We start from the raw sequence: 21,556 nt of genomic DNA, 5'->3' as shown, positions 1-21,556 counted from the left end.
TGCGGGTAGTTTGAGGAACTAGCCGGGCCTGACAGTGTAAATGTAGGCATGAGTGTTTTAATGAGTGTACTTCAAATTTCCTTTGCCAATTCTTTTCCTTTCCACACCCCATTCTAAAATATGAGTTCCTTGGAACACAAACAGGCTTTGAGCTAATTGTTTGGGCAGTTTTAATACAATGCAGTGTTAATTCCCTGTTGGAATTTGTAAGTCCTGCTGCTAAATATAACAGCAATAATACCCTTACAAAAGAAAATAGCTGAGATGTTTAACAACACAGACCCAGAATTCATGGAGAATATATGGAGATCAATAAACTATATGATTTTGTATTTATGTGATAAATTCTGTGGAACCTGATTTTAATTATTTTCCTCTGAAATATATTGCAGACAATAGATGTCTATAAATGTTCTACTGTGAATGTCAAACCTCTGTCCTCTGAAGAGCTGTATGAGATTTTGCCTCACCCATTGTTAACAAAATCAGAATCAGCTACATGTATTTTTCAAAATGAATATCAGGAATCCCCCAAATTTAGGAATACTGCAATCTTAAAAATTGGATTTGGCAAAATTTATTGTTAAATTCTTTTTTTGTTTTGTTTTGTTTGGGACTTTTTTGCATGAAACAGAGTTTTAAAAATACTGAGTAAAGGTACTCTGTTGGTTAATGAAAGACAGACAGCTTTCAAAGCTGGTGCTTGAAATTACATATCCAAATACTGAGTTAAACACCTGAATGAAAAAGATCCGATTTTCAGGTGTCTGTGAACAAGGCACAACTTGAAGAAATGCTGGGGTTATTTAGTTTGGTTGGGACACAGATACTAGAACAGATGATAAAAATACACAAAGAATTCTATGACTAGGGCTAGTTTTGTGATGTAAGAGTAGATGGAAATACAACAAAACTGAATTCTTGTAAACTGTAAAATGAAGAAATTTAGTGATTTTAGTTTGCTGAATACATCTACTGAGGTGATCATTGTAAAACAAAACTAAACACTGACCTTAATCTGGTTGAAAAGAAGCTGAGTTTAGACAAGGACACTTGTACAGATAATTAAAACTTCCATATTATCATGTGTACAAAATACAAAATCTAAATGTTTTGTGAGAAAGTCAACAGCAATGAGAAGCATGACAGTTTCTGTCTGGACAGGTTATTCCAGGATGGGAGTTCTCTGTTTTCCTCAGAAACAAACAACTGATAGGGGCAACTGTCAGCAGCAGAAGATTAAGAGATGCTGGACCACCAAAAGTGTTACCTGGGCCATACACCCATAATACTTACCAGCAAGTTGCAGCAAATAGTTTTGAATCAATTGAGGTGATGTGGACATACAATGACTTGCTAAGCAGCAGGCTTTCTCAGATGTTTCAAACTCCCTTTCCATTGTTTAGTCTAACAAAAAAAAAAAAAAAAAAAAAGAAAGAAAAAAAAAAGAAAGAATTGCAAGTTTTTCCAACAGAACTTATCTACAATAATTACAGTGTATCATACAGATGTACAGAGATATCTCTGTATACAGAGATAGAATCATAGAAACATAGAATGGTTTGAGTTGGAAGGGACCTTAGATATCATCTAGCTCCAATCCCCCGGCCATGGACAGAGACACCGTCCACTAGACCAGGCTGCTCAAAGCCCCATCCAACTTGGCCTTGAAAACTTCCAGGGATGGGGCATTCACAGCTGCTCTGGGAAACCTGTGGAATCTTCACCAAAAAGCTAAAGCAAGTTGGTACATCATAAACCTTGTCTTAATTTATTATTTCAAATCTTAGACTAATTTTGTTTCTGTTCATTTTATTTGAGTATACAAGAATTCATTTTCTTGGTAACCCCATCAGTTCTTGTATTCTTCTCTGTTGAGAAGTATCTTTTCCTGAAAACAAAATAATCATAACATGAGATACTCTCATAGGTAAAAATACCCATCACCATCCATTATTATACTGGTAAGTACAACACACTGTCACTTCTGACCGATGGGAAACAGAGGTATGTAGAGGATGAGCTGTCAAAAACATTGGTGATGTGAGTTCAATTCCAATTAAATGAGCAGTCTTTTACTCCTTAAGAAGAGGAACTGTACTCTGTCCTTAAAGGTTTTGAATGTATTGATTAGAGGGGAGGTGCTTTGATTTTGCAACAGCACAAGGCCTAACCCTGAAGAAAGAGTAAGACTTTCAGGGGAAATAAATGTGATGGGTATTATCATGCATTAGAAAAATTGTGAGCAACCAAACTGCAGGTACACAAGGCACTGCCAGCAGGTGAAGAGCCACCTGCTTCCCTGGCCATGTGCAGCCACGGGAAGAGGACTTGGCACCATTGCCAGCCTGCTCCGGTCGTGGCACTTGCTTTTGCTTTTATGCATTATGCATTTTATGCATTTTTTCTTTCCCCATTCATATATAATGGTCCTTCTTCTTTTCTCTGCCCTCCAGTAAAGCCCTGATCGGCTAAATGTTTTCTACTTAACAAAACACTTTTTTTGTGGAGATACTGGATGTATAGAGATTAATTTAGGTGAAACCATTTTTTTCAGCTGGCCAGGGCTCATGGTGATGATGTTTGAGTATGATCAGTAAGCCCTACAACTTGAAACCAGATCTTGGCTACTGTCAATCACTGCCAGACAGAAGTGTCACCACTGTCACTAGAAGCAAAAAAGGAACTCTGTGCCAGAATTTTAAAGCAACTTGCTGAAAACTACTTTTCAGTTTTTCAGTTGCTTACTGTTATTGGCACTTCTTGAGTAAACAGGTGCATATGCTGAATTCTCCTGCATGAACCCACAAATCTTCCTATTTCAAATGTAAGCAGAGTTCGCTGAAAAAAGAAGAAAAAGAGTAGAATGAGCATCCACTGAAACTTTTTCCATCTGGAGATTATGACAGGAAAGATTATGATTTAGACTGGGATTTCCTTTGATTGTTTCATATTTCAGCAGCCTCATATTTGTCCTTGGTTAGTTTTACAGCTCTCCGGATGCATGGAGAAAAACTCAGGAATTTTTGTTCTTTGACCAGTGATGAAAAATGTTCCTGTCTCCCATCAAACTATCCATTTTAAATGCTGATCATAATGTGACAAAAGACAGAGAAACTACAGCTTGAATTTACTGCCTTTAATGACTGACTTCAATCCTCTTCAAGACCAAACAGCAGATTTCTTCAGTTTACCTGACACAGGTTACAGAGCCTACTTCCACGTGCTGTGTCTATCAAAATACACCTTCTGATATGATATGCCTGCTGTGAACGAAAAGAAATATGGCTGCAGTAACATTGTCATCTCAGAAAAGACCTTGCTTTCCAGGAGCATATTAGATGTCACTAATCTTTCTCCAGATTTTTCAGGGAAAGAGTTGTGGGTAGAAAAAGCACGAGCATTTCAGACATTCCATATTTTGGGAGGTGTGAAATCGTAAGGACATCAGATATAAAGAAGGCCCCTCATTGCTAATTATGTACCATTACATGATTGGAAAGGTAATGTCACTGTGCAGAATGTGAATACACTTTGTATTTATTGTAACATGTACAAAATTTTTAGATGCAATGTTCAACTCATAACTCTGAAACCACCTTTTTTCACTAACTTGGAAGTCTTATACAGTCTTACTGAAATGTGACTGAGAATTAAAAAGAGGCAGAGAAGAGCCCTCTCCTTCTGTCAGCCAGTCACTTTCATGTTACTGATCTTTTCCATTAGACTGCTGATACTGAAGACATTTATATGTGTGTGGGAAAGCAAGGGGGAGGGTACACAGCAATATATATTTTATGTTAACACATTTCAGCACTGGTAAAACTTGTGGCCAGAGAGAAAAAAAAAAAAATTGAGCCAGGTTTATACATCTGAAATACTTAAAAGGGGGAGTGGGTCCTGCTGGAAGCAGTCGTGGTAAGTCATGTGGGCAAAAGCCAGTTTTACCATCCCTGCACCGTATTCCCTCAGCTAAGTAATAACTGGGGAGTGTGCTGCTGAGAGCGGATGTTATGGAGCTTATGTGGGTCCAGCTGCACACTGGGGTAATGTGGGTCACCCTTGGGTAAGAGGGTGGGGGCAAAGATGAGCACTTTGAGGCTAACAGAAGCTCAGGAACTTCCTCTCACTGTTTCGCATCCAACAGCTTGCATGGTTTGTTGTGGCAGCCTACTTGGAGCTAGCTGTTTGGACTCTTAACTTGAAAACCCCAGACTCAAATCTTTATTTTATCAGGAGGCTAAATTGTGAGTAAGCATTCCACAACAGAAGAAAAAAAGGTACTGCTGTCGTCTAAGATTTCTTTCCTCACAAGGAGTTGATTAGGTAAAATGGAGGCATAAACTCACCTAGCTTTAACCTTCAAGTTAAAGCCTGATAAATTACTAGAGGACTATATGACATGATTGTTCATTGGGGCAGAGAATTACTCAGGAAGCCAAAAAATCCCTCTTCGTTCTCTGTTCTGCAAATGCATCCTGTGAGCCATTCAGCAGATGAAAATGAAATCCACCAATATGTTTTCCAAAGGATGGAAAAATTTTACCCAATGGCCAAATTTGCCAGTTTTGCACAAATTTACAATCTAGGAAAGAGATTTGCCACTATTCTCTCAGAGTATAGCATTCCCTTGTCTTCAGCTATGATGCCAGAGGTAAAAGGACAGGGCAATTGATCTCAGATTTTTTCTGTCCAGTTTGGCTGCCCTGACCCTCCTGACACCTTCAGTGCTGCAGCATGACATCCAGTAGACTCACCTTAATTTGGATTACCATCCTATTCCTTCTATTGCCCATTAAGAAAGGGACCAAGTAAGGGGAGAGAAAGAAACAACACCCAAGCGCAATTCAGTATGACAACAAAATCATATTTTTACATTCTCGTAGTAACTGAACTGACAGAGCCCTACAGTTGAGCTGTAAATTTTGTATCTAGCTACCAGCATTGGATAAAAAAAAATATCTCTTGCTGTTGTATTCTGTCCTACCTGCTGTTAAAAAAATGGAATGACACAGAATCCATTTTCCCCACTCTTTAGGGTTGTCTGAACTTTTCAATTTCATTGACAAATAATGCTCACAGATATATTTGTTCACACTGAGAGATGCTTTTCTTTCACAGACATAGTTTTCTAGTAAGAGCAGCATGTGTCTTATTTACATTTACAGTGTATGAACTGTTTAGGAGCAGAACTGTATTTGTCCAGAGTTGTCACTTAGAATTTGATGGACTTGACTCATCATGCAGCATTGCCTTATAACAGGTAAAAATATTCCTAATACTCCTGCATGCTATTATTTGCATCAGTGGATCTGCGTGGATGTTCAGTACCTCTGGTGTGTTGCTGTCCCTAGGTGGGCAAAGACTGTTGTCTGTAATCCTTTTGCTGAGTCATAAACTAGGGGTTACCATTGACATGGCCTTCATTTTATCACACAGTCAGACATACCAAGAAACATAGCACACTGGATTCAAGGTATATTTCTGGGATCCATTTTTATATTCATGTTAGCAGAAACAGTTCCCTGCTGACATTTAATTATGTACGCTGGGTAAGAGCCTAATCCAAACACATTGTTGGTAATGAAAATATCCCTACACATTCTGAGATATCATAATAGGTGCAGCATGGGCAGATAAGCATTTAGAAGGTATTTGTATCTCCTGTATATCCAAGATATCTTCAAAAACTGAGCATAGAAGGATGGTAAGAACAAAACTTCTACTGTCCATAAGTTTTCAGTAAGGCTGTTTCCAAAGCTAATTCTTCTATAGATTCCAGTGTTCAAAAAATAATTCTTCAGAGCCACTTTATAACAGGATTTTTCCTAGCCTAATGTATTACACCTGGATCACTTCATTATTTTTTCCAGATCTACATCTGGTCTACCAGGCTAGTCACGAAAAAATAGTCTTTGTGGAATCACACACCACCACAGATATAATTTTTGGTTTGATTTAGTTAGGTTTACTGTGGGTATACTGCTTGATTTCCAGGACTGCATTTGTTTGATAGGTGAACAAATGGAAAATTTTTTTTTCATTTTTCTAGGCAGTTTATGACAGGAAAAAATCTGCTTTCTGAGTCATACCCTGGGTAAATGAATAATATGAAGCAAACAACAACAAATATTTGATCATTATGACCCCCTTCATCAGTTTACTAGTACCACAAAAAAAATTCTAGAAAAACAAAACCTTTTCTGAAGTTTAGAGAAAGAGGAAATCCTATGGGGAAGCTTAAGAATGAAGGCATGATGAACAATTGAAGGAAATTGCCTTTCAGTAGTCATGAACGTTTAATCCTCTCTTCCTCCTGACTGACGGGATCACATCATAGTGGCAGAGCATCTATTCCTATAAATCCAACAAGCCTGGAATGCAACTTGTGAGGAAATTAGCTGCACTTGTATTTCCCTGTTACAGTATTTTTTATTTGCCCAAGGAGAATTAAAATGTACATGAAGTCAGAACATTCTGAAGTATATAAAGCCAACATTAATCACCTGGAAGAGTACACAGAATGCCACAATACCTCATTACACTGCAATTAAAGGTTTTGAGGACCATAAAGTCCATGGACAATGCCCTCTATGCCAACTTAGTTTGCTTGGTTTTGCCATTATTTATTATGCTTATTATAGTTTCCCCAAGCCATCGCATATGGCAGTCACAACTCTGTCGTACTTAAGTACTGTACAAACGAATTACAGTGAGACTAGGCAACCAGCAGTCCTGCATTGCTGTGCAAATGATTGTTGCCTGTGCTCTGCAGGAAAACACCATTCTGAAAAGCAAAACTCCAAGCCTTCAGTCATCGATATTTTTTCTTCTGGTGATTTTCTTTGCTCTTCTGCTGAAAGCAGTGATTGAGGCTTAAAGGCATTTCACCTAATGTATGTTTGGCAGGTCTGTCATCCTTGCCTTGCATGTCAAACTCCAGATCACTGGCACAGGCCCATTACAAGATGCCAGCAGAAAGCTGTTTGTCTGTCTCACCTCAGCTTAAGCAGAGAAGTAGCCAAAAGCAAAAGCAGCTACTTGATAATTTTTTTAGTGGGAAAAAGATAAAAGTGTCTGTAGAAGAATGGCTGCAGAAGCATGGCCTTAGAATCTCTGAAGATCTGCACAGTCCAGGCCTGGTATTAGAATAGGCCTGTAATCAGAATTGTACTGAAGTTGCTGTGCTGAAGTTAACAAGAAAGGTAGCCTTGAGCTATTCTTGAATCCCGAGACCAAGTAATTATGTTGTGCCAACAGGCCGTGGCTGTAACAAGCTACAGCTGCTGGGAAAGCAGGTGCAGGGCCAAGAAAGATAGGGACCGGTATGGGAAAATAGGGAGTAACAAACTACAAGGCTGAAGCACAGCAACACAGTTAGCTACATGGACAGAATGCTTATTTTAGTCGTGATAATTAGGGGTGTGAGAACCGTGCGTGTTTAGAGACTACTAACCAATTATATTTCTGCTTTACGAATATGCATGTGTATCGGTTCTATATAAGTGGTGTTAGAAACTAATAAAGTTGAGCAAGATGCATAACTCATATTGAGCGTCTTCTTGACTCCGGTGAACCCTTCTTCCAACAATTGGCACCCGAACAACAGGAAAGCTGGTAATTGCTGGAAAAACTCTGCCTTTGCATCGCGATGGTGGGCTTTGCAAAACTGAGAGTCGCTGTGAAGAGTTCGAGCAGGAAGACATCTGTAAGGAATAAAGGCGTCTGAATCCGGCATTGACGTTGTGCGTGCACCTGCACCGGTAAGACCGTTTTTTCCTCAATGATGGAAAGAGAAGAGGCACTCACGCTATTAACTGATATTCTTGCTAAGTAAGAAGCTAGCGTGAACACTAAGAAGCTTCACAAGCTCTGTAGGTGGGCAGCTGAAAATGGACACTTAAAAGACCCGCAATTGTTGTTTAGTGTGACTGAGTGGCGAGAGGTCGGGGATTCCCTTTGCGATACGATCCTTAGTGGCAGCAAGTCGACCAAGGACTTGGGGACTGCCTGCCGGGAGGTCATAAACCATTTACAATCCCTGGTTGAGGAGAAAAGAATGGCTATGGCTGCCTCAGACCTCCTCGGTCAGGAAACCGAGTCGCAGTCTACCCGATTATTTGGTCTAGGCGCTCCGTCTGCAAAAGGCATAATTGTGCCCATTAAAAAATCTGCAACAGAGCTGTTACACCCGACACCATCTCCGGAGGGTGCCACCGCAACGGGTGCTCCGTACCACCCTGAAAGCTACCGAGAGCCGCCCCCCCGTTAGATGAGGACGAGGGTACTACGGCGGGTCCGAGTGCGCCTCTGAATGAGAACGCGGAGTCTGATAAAGAAAATGAACCCACCCCACCTGCACCTGCCCTGATCCCCCGTCCCCGAACCAAACCCCCCGACCAGACCCTAAACCACTTGCCGCAGCAATTGACTGAATGCCGTCTGCCTACTGCTGGTCGTGATGTTCAGATCCTGACCCAGGAAGGTGTTATCCTCCACCCTGCCTCTCCCCAAAGTCGTTGGTCTGGGGTTGTAAGAGACGCTATATTGGAGGGAGAGTGGGAAGCTGCTTCTGCTGTTGCTTGTCCGGTGCAGACTACTGCTTTACCTGCTGGTTCAGCAGCCGCTCTGTGGAAACCTTTTGATTGGAAATTTATGCAGCAGCTACGACAAGCCGTTACACGATATGGATTACAATCTGAACCAGTCAAACACTTGTTGACTTATTTGTTTGACTCTGAAATCATGACACCCAGTGACTGTACTTCGCTAGCCAGATTGCTTCTTACACCAGCACAGTTCCCCGCGCCCTGCCAGGGTGCCGTGCCGTGCCCCGCAGCTCCCCCCGCTCGCCCACCCACCCACCACCACGGATCCCCCCAGCTGCTGGCAAAAAGGGGAGTCCAGAGTTCAGTGTGGAGCTGCAGATCACACCCCCGCCGGTGGTAAGACCACATAGAATAGATTGCGGCAGGACTCTACGCTAAATTCCTCTCTGTGAGGGGGAGGAGGGGCACTACGGAAGGCCTTGACGAGTAAATCGCGGCAGGGCTTCTCTGCACTGATATCCTTTCTGTGAAAGGGGAGAGCTCTGAGAAGACCGCGATGGAATTAGACGTGGCTATTAAACTGTTAACTGACATCCTCCTTAAGAGAGGGGAGGGCGTTAAAGAGACAGAAGTGGAGACCTTAGTTCGCTGGGCATGAAAAAAGAGTAAGATCCCCGAGCCTGCGTTATTGTTTAGTATTGCAGAATGGAGAGAAGTGGGAAATTGCCTCTGGGGTGGCGGTCGATAGTTAACACTCTGGAAATTATGAAAGAAAAAAAAAAAAAAAAAAAAAGTAGCGGAGGCAGCCATAGAAGCATTGGGGAGAGATGTGTAGAAAAGCCGGTGGAGCAGAAGGGTGAATCACCTAAGCCTTCTCTCTTGGTTACACTTTTCGGAGTTGGGCATACTCGTCCTATGAAGGGTATGTCCGCCCCTGCGTGTTTGACAGTGTCGGAGCTTTTAGATAAGAAAGCAGAAAAACCGAAAGTTCCTCCTTGTCCTGAAACATCATTGGACAGGTTTGAGGAAGAAGGCGGGGAGAAACCTTGTGATAACAATACAGAGAAATCCTTACAGGAGGTAATAGATAAATTAAGAAACCTGGAAAAGCGAGTTAAAATGAACCTGCCTACTACTTCAATACCTGTAATTCCTCCAGTTAGCCCAACTACCCTGCCAATGCTGAACTCGAGAAAAGATCCAATTCTACAGTGTTGGTTTGGTGTTATTCGTGATGCTGTTTTGGAGGGAGAATGGCAGGTGACCAGCTCGTTAGCTTGTCCAGTACTGATTAATAATCTTGATGCACATAATTGGGACATGATTTATGGAAGATTAATGATCAGTTTTTAGTGATTGGGGTGTTGCAACCTGCTCTTCCACTTTTTATGATGATCCCTCAGATTTGGCAAATTGTTGTGATAGACTTGAAAGACTGCTCTGTCTTTTTCACGATTACTTTACACCCTGATGACACACAAAGAGACTCACTAATGATGATTTGCTACTGTTCCGATCCTGGTTGCATGACACCGAAGCCAACAGTCCTCAAACTTGTTCACCAGAACAGCGGGCTGCCCTGAAAGTTGTGTCCCACAAGATTCAGACTGGCTGGTGTGGTCACCGAATGGCAAATCATCCTTTATCTTTCTTGGTTTTAATGTTGTCGCTCCACCTTTTGCCCTTATTTTGCAATGGCAAAAGAAAAAGGGGGAAAATATGGCGATCATTTTAGAGTGGTTGTTTTTGCCATTGCAACCCAGACATCGTATTTTAAGTCGCCCTGAAGCAGTAGCGGCCTTGGTGAGAAAAGGAAGAGACAGGATTGTTGAAATTGATGGGACTGAACCAGCAGATATCAGTATTCCAGTCTGTGGTGATGATTACGAATGGCTTCTGAGACATTCAACAGCCATACAGGAAGCCTTGATGGGTTATACAGGTGTTGTACACAACAACCAGCCAAAAGGACCTCTCTGGAAGATGTTAGAACATTATCAGTGGATTGCGAGACCGTTATGCTCAAAAAGACCAGCTAAAGGGCCAACGGTGTTTACAGATGCAGGTCAAAAGATGAAGAAGGCTGCGTATGTTTGGCAATCCGATAATCAGTGGCAGAAACACGTGATCACCGGTGAACCACGGGACAACCTTCAAACCTTAGAACTGAAAGCAGTTGTTGAAAGGGCAAACCGTACCCTGAAGGATTATCTTCAGAAACAGAAAGTATCACAGGACATAGACGTAACTAAACAGTTGACTAATGTGTTCTTACCTTAAACTATCTCTCCCTTACGGAGGATAGAGAGGGACCACCTGTTGTTATACATCACCAAACGGTGCGAGGGAACCAAACAACTACAGTTCCTGGTTTGAATGTTCTGTATAAAAATATGGCTTCAGGTGTATGGGAAGGACCTAATCCAGAGAGATTGATCGGTAGAGGCTATTTTTGTATCTCCACAGATAAAGGACCTATATGGGTCCCTAGCAAGTTTGTGCGACCTGTATGTCAAGATCAGAAGACAGAAGAGAAGACTCAGAGTGAGCAGACGGAATAAAATGTCTATGTTGTAAGGGATGTAACCCGTGGGTATTGTGCTGATGTATGCTCTGTGGGGTAAAACAGTTCTGTAAGCCAAAGCTTAAATGTAAATGGTGTAAAGAGTGTATGTGTTTGATTTGTAACCGGGCATGAAACAAGAGAAAGCATACAACTAGTGTAATACCATGCTGATTGGAGACAGTATACATCATCAGAATCTGTGAAAGCACAGATTTGTGGGGTGGAATGAAAAAAAAAAAAAAAAAAAAAAAAAAAGGTGGAAACTGTAGGACTAAACATGTTTAAGTGGTGGTCTTGGTTTACGGTCTTGATGAATTTTTTACCCATTGGCCAAGGTATTTTTTGACTTCTTGCCTAGAACAAACATATGGGTGACATGGGCAAATATCACGGGGGTAACAGACTTTTGTTTAAGTTTGCAGCAAGCAGACAACCCCTTTAGAACTTGTTTAATTGGTATTCCCCTGCAAGAGAATGAAACAAATTTTGATGGTTTTTTGAAATGTTAAAACAGTGGATCTGACTTCCAATCAGAATGGTACATGTATGAGTCCGAATGGGCAATTTGTTTGGCCTTCTATGCATAATGCAGCGTGGCAGAAAATGGTTATTGAGAATTTGAATCGACCATATCATTTGCCATTGCAGGAGTTAGACCTATTAGGTAGCATTACGCCCGTTAAATACATTAACGTGACTGCAACGGGAATGCCAGAATGCAAGGACACGGTACCAACACTTCAACCCTGAAATGGCACTGGAGTAATTTGGTTTGGTGAACCGTGGCGATTGTGGCTAGCAGGACAAGGTGAATGGGAGTTTGATACAAAGTTTCAATATTTAACGGGTTCACCTAATTGGGGTGAACTGAAAGCTGGAGGCTTACATGTAAATGTATCAGGGGGCTATCAGTTGCCACTGGGAGTCTTTTTGATATGTGGAGAAAGAGCATGGACAGGGATTCCTTTGAATCCTGTCGGTGGACCATGTTATTTAGGGCGTTTAACTTCGCTCCACATATGAAAGACTTATTGATAATGACTCCACAATTTCATAGATCATGGAGGGCACTGCGTACCTTTGATGAAACATGTAATAACTGAGTCAATCTGCAGTCTGTAACAACAAATGTCTTAGCCTCCATATTTATGCCAGGAGCAATGACTGCATTAAAAGCTAAGAATATACAAAGGTTAGCGTGTTGGGGAGAGAAGCAATTTAATCTTACATCACAGATTTTAAGTTCATTATCGCTTGACATAGATAGTGTTAGGCATGCTACATTACAAAATAGAGCTGCAGCAGATTTTTTGTTATTAGCTCATGGACACGGTTGTGAGGATTTTGAAGGGATGTGTTGTGTGAACCTTTCCGATCATTCCATATCTATCCACAAGAAGTTGTCACAACTGCAGGGAAACGAAGCATATTCTTGTTGATGATAATCCCTTTGATGAATGGTTGAGAGGATTGGGCATAACAGGTTGGTTAAAGACATTATTGATGGAAGGAATATGCTTTGTTATAATCATTATTATAATGCTTTTAGTTTTTAGCTGTGTTTTTTCTTGTTTAAAGAGAGTAGTTTTTAACATAACCAATCAGGCCTGGCTTGTGCAAAAGAAAAAGGGGGAATTGTAGAAGAATGGCTGCAGAAGCATGGCCTTAGAATCTCTGAAGATCTGCACAGTCCAGGCCTGGTATTAGAATAGGCCTGTAATCAGAATTGTACTGAAGTTGCTGTGCTGAAGTTAACAAGAAAGGTAGCCTTGAGCTATTCTTGAATCCCGAGACCAAGTAATTATGTTGTGCCAACAGGCCGTGGCTGTAACAAGCTACAGCTGCTGGGAAAGCAGGTGCAGGGCCAAGAAAGATAGGGACCGGTATGGGAAAATAGGGAGTAACAAACTACAAGGCTGAAGCACAGCAACACAGTTAGCTACATGGACAGAATGCTTATTTTAGTCGTGATAATTAGGGGTGTGAGAACCGCGCGTGTTTAGAGACTACTAACCAATTATATTTCTGCTTTACGAATATGCATGTGTATCGGTTCTATATAAGTAGTGTTAGAAACTAATAAAGCTGAGCAAGATGCATAACTCATATTGAGCGTCTTCTTGACTCCGGCGAACCCTTCTTCCAACAAGTGTCCTGGCAAGGAAGCTGTATTTCCCTCAGCACGCTTGCAAGTCCCAGAGAACTTCTTTCCCAAACTAACTACAAGAACTTTGCTCGGATGGATGACCGCAGTAGTCATTCCCCCCTTATATCCCTTCCTTCTTATTGCTGTAAATCTAGACATGTCAGCACACTTCAGAGCCACAAATGTCCGGACCTTTGCCCTCACCCATCTAGCCATCCAAGTCATCCCCATCCCAGTCCCCAACCCCTGACAATCCCTGCTACTGTCACTCTCCCAAGCACCCCCCCCACATATCTGTACCTGTAACCTCCATGCTGCTGAGCACCCCAGTCCCTCAGCAAGCTAACCAGAGAACTCCACAGAGAATGGAAATACAATTACTGACCTCTGGAAACTGGTGAATAATTAATTTACCATTTTCTATTACAGGTCATTAATTTTTACTGCTCTCAGATGCCTTGGTATTATGGAGGGTAAGCTTAATTAAACTTGAACTGTAAAGGCCAGGAGTTGTGGACCCAGACATCCAAGCACAGAGTGACTGCAGAAACTCCAGATCTAGAAAATAATTTACCAGTAAATACAACGAGTTTGATACTGGTTTCATGTACGCTTTCATACATACTTTCAGTTTTACACTGATGAAACTTTCAGTAGAATAACTCCTGATTCATTCTGGAAAAGACCCGGGGACAAGAACTTCTAAGATGTAAGACTTCTGAAGCAGGTTTTTAGCATATAGAGGTCTGCCTTAGTACATTGAACTACACTGACTTACAATGATGATCTGAACAATTAAAAAGATTGGAAATAAAATTATAAGAGATTGTAAAAATATAAAGGGAACAGACATCTTACAGAAGTGAAGCACACAGTTACAAAAGTAAAGCAGTTAACAATATGACTACTTGATATGGGCCAGTCAAACTTAAGAAAGCAAGCGTTTGGTAAGACTAAAATGTGGAATTGAAGAGCACACACCAGAAATGACTGCTGACCCTTTCCGTTAAGATCACCTGATCCTGACCAAAGAGCTCTGGACTGATTAGGAAACAGTCCTAAGGCAGAAATCAGACTGTCATGACAGGGCATGGGTTGAGATTAAAAAAACAGGCAACACTGTGGAGAATTCATTAGCTAGACAACCATCACAAAGGGTAAGGGGAAGCAGTCATAGGGCGATTAATGTCAGCAAGAATGCTTCCACTTTCCAGTTTCGAAGACAAAGATAGTCACATGTCTCTTGAAACAAGTGTGGCCAGTTCTCAGGAATATAGTATGAAAGATTCCTGTTTGGTGATGACAACCTACGTCTGATCTTCAGATAGTATCAGAGAAAATACCCTCTGACTGGCTGATTAATCACTTACTGCCACCTTCTTTCAAAGAACAGTCAATTAACTAAGCAGGCAGACTCTGCATTCCTACTCCTCAGCAACAGAAAGCAAGCTGTTTGGATTTTTCTTGGGGTGGGCTGAGCCGACTGGAGTTGGGCTGGGAATTTTGAGATGAGAGAAGAGAAGATGGATGGAAAGCATTTAATATGGTACTCATCAGAAGACAACAGAAAACAGAAAAATCCCCAGGATTCAGAGAGGATCAACGCTGGGTCCTCCCTAGTTTATTCTGAAGATTACCAGGTGGTTTACCGGTACAGCTGCAAGTTAAGGCATAGATCAGAGGACAGAAGAACCTGGTAGGCTCTGCCTTACATTCAGGACTCACAGTTCAGGTTCAGTTGGATCAGCAGTGGTATTTGTGGGACTACAGAGGGTTCAAGATAGTTGGACCACTGGACACGTTACCTGGTTTATGGTTAAAAGCGTAGCATAGTTTCAGAGCCTTGAACTTAAGCCTATGTTCTGCCAGAAATGTCAAAGCAAAAATGCTCTGGAGCTAGGCAGGGGAAGCTGCAAAACACTGTAAGGGCATAAATCACCAGTGGGCTGCCTGAGCTTGTCTTTCAGCTATCAATCTTAATTTTTGGAGGTCAGAGAGACACAGGAGAAATTTTTATCAAGAGAAGCACTATTCCAAAAGTTTGTTTGTTTGTCCCTCCAAGCACATCACTTAGCAATGATTTGCTCTAGACAGGAAAAAGATACTCACCTGAAGCAGTGAGGTAGCAAGAAAGAGTTCCACTGGGACTTCTTGTCCTAGTGGAGGAGCATATTTACTAGATAATTATTGTGATGAATTTTAACTACATTCTGTGTTGTTGCATTGTAACACCATATATTCCTGAAATAAATGTTCCAGTGCAGAAGAGCACATAGGAAGCATTATTTTTCACACTCTGTATTCTGTAATACTCCTGCTTCTTAAAACTCTTCTTTTAAACATGCATTGCTTTACAAGAGTTGTAAAGCTGTTTTAAACAACACCATCTGAAAAAGAAGTCTCTCTGTGCTTCAGCTTTTCATAAAAAACACCAAGCTTCTGATTCATTATGTGTTATTTTACAAGACATAGAGTTTCACTCTCCTGAATGAAAATTATCATGATGGGAAACAAGGATGTCTCATGTGAGAATCCTGATTCCCTACAGAAGAAATTCTGGTGCTACCTGTCAACACCAAAAGGTAGAAAATAATATCTGGTAAGAGTAATTGCACAGACATGACAGATTTCTGCTGTGAAAGTTCTTATGAATACCAAGATGATTCTCTTACCTAATGAATTTAAGATATATTCAAAATGAGGTCAGGAAAGACTTTGGATAAATTCTTTCACACACATAAGTACACATTGGCTCAGATGTGTCTTGTCATTTAAAATAGTTAACATATTTACAATATTTTTAACAGTTTTTTTGATATATTTTTGTATCAAGACCAGCACAGAAGTCAGAAAATATAGACTTGGGACTGCAAGCATAATGACAGTGACAGAGATCAGTCACTGCTGTTTGACTGTAGTATTGTACTTCAGGGAAGCAATTATTTTAATTTCTTTACATTTTAAGATAAATTATTTTTCCATTCACACCTTTAAAACTGCAAAGTAAAGAAATGCAATTATTCTGCCTGGTGTTACATCAGAAGAAGGTAATTCACCGAGTTTTTATGACTTTTCCTGTTAAGATATTTGTGCATGTTTGCTTGAGACTGGTGCCAGCTGAAATTCTGCCCTGTGCTGTTTAAAGGCACAGTTGCCAAAGACATCTTGTCTCTATTAGCATGTAAGGAAATTCAAAATACAGTTTTAGCAGCTGAGAGTTTCTTACTGTTCCTGCACCTTTTTAGCCCAGCACTGGAGAACTTTTCGATACAGTCCACAGGGTGGCACTATCCAACCACGTTGCTTTGTACTGCTGGTTCCTGTCAAGTGACTTTACCATGAAATCATACAATCACAGAATCATTCGTTTAGGTTGGAAAAGACCTCCACCATCGTTAACCATTAACCCAGAACTACCAAGATCATGCTCGACTGAATTTTTAAGCAGATTTTTTTTCCTTTTTCTAAGATAAAGCATTGTTTAAAAAAAGTTAGGTTATGTGTTTAAAGACTTCACGACACACAGGAGCCTGGAGGCACAAGAGTAGGTGAAGGAGTGTGGGGAAATATGGGGATAAGGAGATAAAAAAAAAGTATGCCCTGGCTTCTTGTTAAACTCCATTTCTAGGGGTTTTCCTGGGTGAGGGGCTCCCTATCCTGTGTGCAGAGGTGTGTACAGCAGCTGGACCATGGGGGGTGGTGGCCCATGCATCTCTGCTGCCAGCACTGGGAGTGACTGGAGGGTATGTGGCATGCATGGGCATGAATGCCAATGCCTGTGATCACTAACACACATCAAACTCCATCAGCCAGAAAGCAGGATAAGAAGCTGAAGCTAAATATTGACGTGTTTGTAATACTGGAAAGACCATGGGTCTGAGAGTTGGCTAGTGGAGGGACCAGGAGGTCCAGGCCAGCTGCTTGGGGGAATAAGATCTGGTAGGGCCATAGGTCTGGACCAGCTGCAGGAGAGATGTCTGCACTGGAGAGTTGTCTGTGTGATGGGCAAGTAGGAGGGGCAAGGAGCCCAGGGTCAGCTGCTGGAGAGACCAAACGGCTCAAGCAAGGCCATGGGGATGGTGGAGTGAGGCGGGAATGTGTGTACGTGGATGTTCCAGAGCACGGGAACAGGCTGCCCAGAGAGTCTGTGGAGTTTCCTTCTCTGGAGACATTCAAAACCCACCTGGACATGACTCTGTGCAACCTGCTGTAGGTGAACCTGCTTTAGCAGGGGGTTGGACTAGGTGATCTCCAGAGGTGCCTTCCAACCATGACCGTTCTGTGTGTGTGGGCGTGTACACGCGCATGTGTGTGTAAGCAGGTCTGTACCAGCAGGTGCAGCAGGGCTTGGTCGTCAGGAGCTGTCATGCCCAGGTGCCGGCAGCAGGGAAGACTGGGATCCAGGGGCCAGGCACTGTCTCAATTGAGTCAGCTACTGGTGGGATCCACACTTTGTGGATGTATATATTTCACATCGATTACCCGCTAACAAGCTTTCACCCTGATAAGACAGGAGGGAAACAGGATCAGGCCAGTCTTGTCATTAGTGTCTGCATGAGCACTTTATTTCTGGTCCCTGCTGAACTGTGCATGCAGCCAGATGTATATATGTGTATGTCTGTGGTGAGTATATGCACCTTTTGGGAGTACACACTTAGACTTGCAGCTGGCTGGATGTGGGCCTGTGGATCTGTGACAGTCTTGCTGCTATTCAGCTCATGGATTTGGCAGCTCCTAACAGAACGTATATGATTTTTAAATCAGTATTACTTCTGCTTGCTTATGACCTTTAAATAATAACCTTTCAGTCTTCTTTTAAATTATATCGGGGTATCCACTTTACATTCATGTTTAGGAGTTTGCAGTTTTAGAAGTGTTTTCCAATTTAGTGTAGCATATGAGGAATAAATGAGAAAAAATTGGCACAGGAATAGATTTCAAATAGATATAACGAGTTTCCTGACAATAATGAGGTGACTAAGATTAGAAAGAAATGCCATTTATTTTAGCTCGACTCTTGCCATATGCTAGACTGAGCTCATTCTGTAAATTTACAGATCTTTAAATACTAATTAGGCATCTCTAAGCTCTTAGAAGTTGGATAACTTCACTTACAAGTCCATATCGTATACCATGGTATTATATACTTGTTTTGGAGATGATTTCCCACCCACACCCCGCCCCCCCCCCCCCCCCCCCGAATTCTTTTCTGCTCCCACTTCCCTTTTGTGTAATCTCATTCTGTTACTTTCATTCATTTCAGCACAATGCAAGGGAAATTAAATGGTTTGTTTCCATACTTCATGTAATTCAGTATAATTCATGTTAGAGGGGACATATTCTCTGGCTTCTAATTGTATCTTTAATTTATTGTCAAAGTTTGTTCACCCAAGTTTTGTTACATTTAAATATAAAACATAAACACATACAAATATATCTATATAAAATATGCAAAACTTTTCTGTAGAAAAATTTGTACAGTTATACAGCTTACACATTTACACTTGATTCAGTGCATGAAACGGAGATGCAGAACCGCGCCCATCACCCATGAGGTGTGTGGCAATGTTTTAAGGTTGCACGTTGGTACTGTGTGGCAGTTTAGGACAGGAAGGAAGTGGCAATTACTGCTTGCTGCAAAACCTGCAGACAAAAGGGTATGCTCTGTTGCTCAAACCAGCCTCAATGTTCATGAGTCGCAGCAAAAGGACTTGAAAGATATCAAGAGACCTAAAGAGATATCCTGTTCTGCACCCCGACAAAATCAAGAAAATAAAAATGCTTTCCAGGAAGATGCTTGTCTAGTCTGTACTTTAAAATCTCCTGATGTGAATTTCACTTCCTTCTTACAGTATGTGGTGTAAAGCTTTATTTCCTCCTAAGATTCTCATATGACAATCTCACCTGCTGCCAGGTAGGCACATTACTTCTTGTCCTATGCACTGTGGGCACTGAGAAGGGATTATTCCCTTCCACTTGTAGTGCCCCTTTATGGTTTTGAATGCTTTTATACATCCCGTCACTTTCTAGTCTCTAGATTAAACAGCTATTTCAGTCCTTCTTTTTGGACTGTGTCTTTTAGACCTTCCGCCATTCTCACAGCTGTTCTCTGGATTGTATCTACTCAGTTTAGATCTTTCTTGAAGTCTGGCGATCAGAATTGGATCAAGCACAGAGTGATTCAACAGTGAGGCAAACCAACACATTACTTTACCTCCTTTAAAGGCAGCATTTCTCTGCTGATAGAGTGCCCTGAATTCTTCAGTGCCAAAGACCTCACTCATGTCTCAGCTAAAAGCAGCAGCTCTCAGTGGTGCTGTGTTGTCCGGAGCCAGCACTGGTGATACTGGCTGTATTTCCTTGCAGTTTGTAATGGCTCACCACATTACTCAGAACATGGGGTTAAAGGAGGGACACTGCCCTTTGGTACCTGCCTGGACTTCTCTACCAGGGCACTTCATCTGGCTGCCACCTGTCCTTACCTGAGGCCTTCTTACCTGAGTGCTCTTGGAAGTGTGCTGCACACTAAGTAATACACTTTGGACACAGTAAGAGGCCTCTAATTACCTAAGTTACTAGACTTCTTTTTATTTTCTTTCTTGTCTCTACAGTGGAAGTAATTTTCTTGCTCTAATCAATGACAACATCTAGTAAAGAATCCTCAGTTAATATGACCTTTTAATGTTAAGCATGTTTAACATCATAGTGGAATCAAGTATATGCTTAGAATAAGGATGTCATTAATTTTAAATTAATCAAAATATCTGAATATGTTTCTAGCTTTTCCTTTTCCCAAATTCCCAGACATGATGACAGAGCATGCATGGGAAGTAAGGTGACCCCTTGCCAGAACTCCTTTATATTAGCAGATATAATCCCCTTTCCTTCCAGAAGGCCAATCTACAAGCAACCTAGTAGCAACAGCTTCAGTTTGTGATTTGCTAACAATTAAAAGCAAAACATGAAAAGTAATGGTGATGAACTGTAGTGCATTGTCCCTAGGATAGTGAAAACAATTTTTTTCTAACAAAAAAATCTGGATAAGTGCATGAAGCTTTCAACAGCTACGACCTTAATTTGGAATATATTTTTTATACAAGGAGGACTCCAGCTCTGCCCACAGCTGGAGTTGATTATTTGGTATAAGAACAAACAGGATGAACTGGTGTGACATTATATTCTTGTGTAATACACAGAGAGGAAGAGATTTGAATAAGCCACATCTTATTTTCTACATATTAAACTCAAAATAACTATACAGAAATCAGTAAGGTCTCTGTGGGATTCCTGCTATAACTGACAGGCAGAATATACCTCAATCATTTTAGCTGAAGATTTAAAGTGCAGCATATAGTGCTTCAGTTTAAAGAACGAAGGAGACTTACACTAGCACATACTTTGCTAATTGCTTCAAATGATAGTACTGTTATCATATGAAGTCTGAGCTTTTGTAGTGAAGACGCTCTTTCCTATGTTAATACTCTTACTCTGAACCTAGTAAGGTAAAATAAAATGCCATTTTCTAAAAGAGACAGGAAAGTAAGGAATTTATTCAGCAAAAAGATGTACGTGGAAAGGGGAAACCCAGAAGCATGTCAGCAGCCACTTCCTTTGCCATCTTTGATGCTGCAGCTGGCATGGGCTAAGACAAAGCAGCAGGACAAACGCTAGAGGTACGAAAGCATTGGATGAAAAAGGCTTCACTGTTCCCCTCCTGAGCAAAAAAACCCCAACAAACAAAACCAAAACAGAAGACAGAAAACCCTCAAGAGGAGGAAAATTTCAGGTCCAGTATGCCTGGCTGCACTCATTGTCAGGAAGAGAGAATTTTTGTGGATGGCTGGAGGTGACCTAGATACATACACCCCAGTTTCACAAGAAACCTTGCTGTAGCTCCTGGTATGTCTGCTTCTTCCACATACCTGGCTCCAAGCGTGTGATCTGTAACTGTGTATTGTGTCGGGACAGGTGCTATAAGTCTTCATATGTCAAGGGTAGCGCCCATGCTTACATGAGTAGTGCTAAAGGAAGGGATGATGCTGGGTAACCTCTGCTGCCGAACCCAGACTTCATCCCTCCACTCAGTAAATACCCTGCGCGCTAATGCTGTAGAAGCACTGCAGCACTGCCAGAAAAGATGAAAACTAAGAGGTACGTCGGCACCGTTTCTCCCAACTTCTCTCTTTCAGCTCTGGATGCGTGGTTTTCTTTCCCAATGATACAGAGCAGAGATGAGCCATCTCTCCAGCAGGAAATCCCCCCCTGCCTCCCGCACCAAGCTAGCTTTGCCCGTGA

This window comes from Falco biarmicus, chromosome 6 (genome assembly GCF_023638135.1).
Source record: "Falco biarmicus isolate bFalBia1 chromosome 6, bFalBia1.pri, whole genome shotgun sequence".
Taxonomy (NCBI): domain Eukaryota; kingdom Metazoa; phylum Chordata; class Aves; order Falconiformes; family Falconidae; genus Falco; species Falco biarmicus.
The sequence above is the reverse complement of the archived record's forward strand: the minus strand, read 5'-3'. Positions refer to the sequence as shown.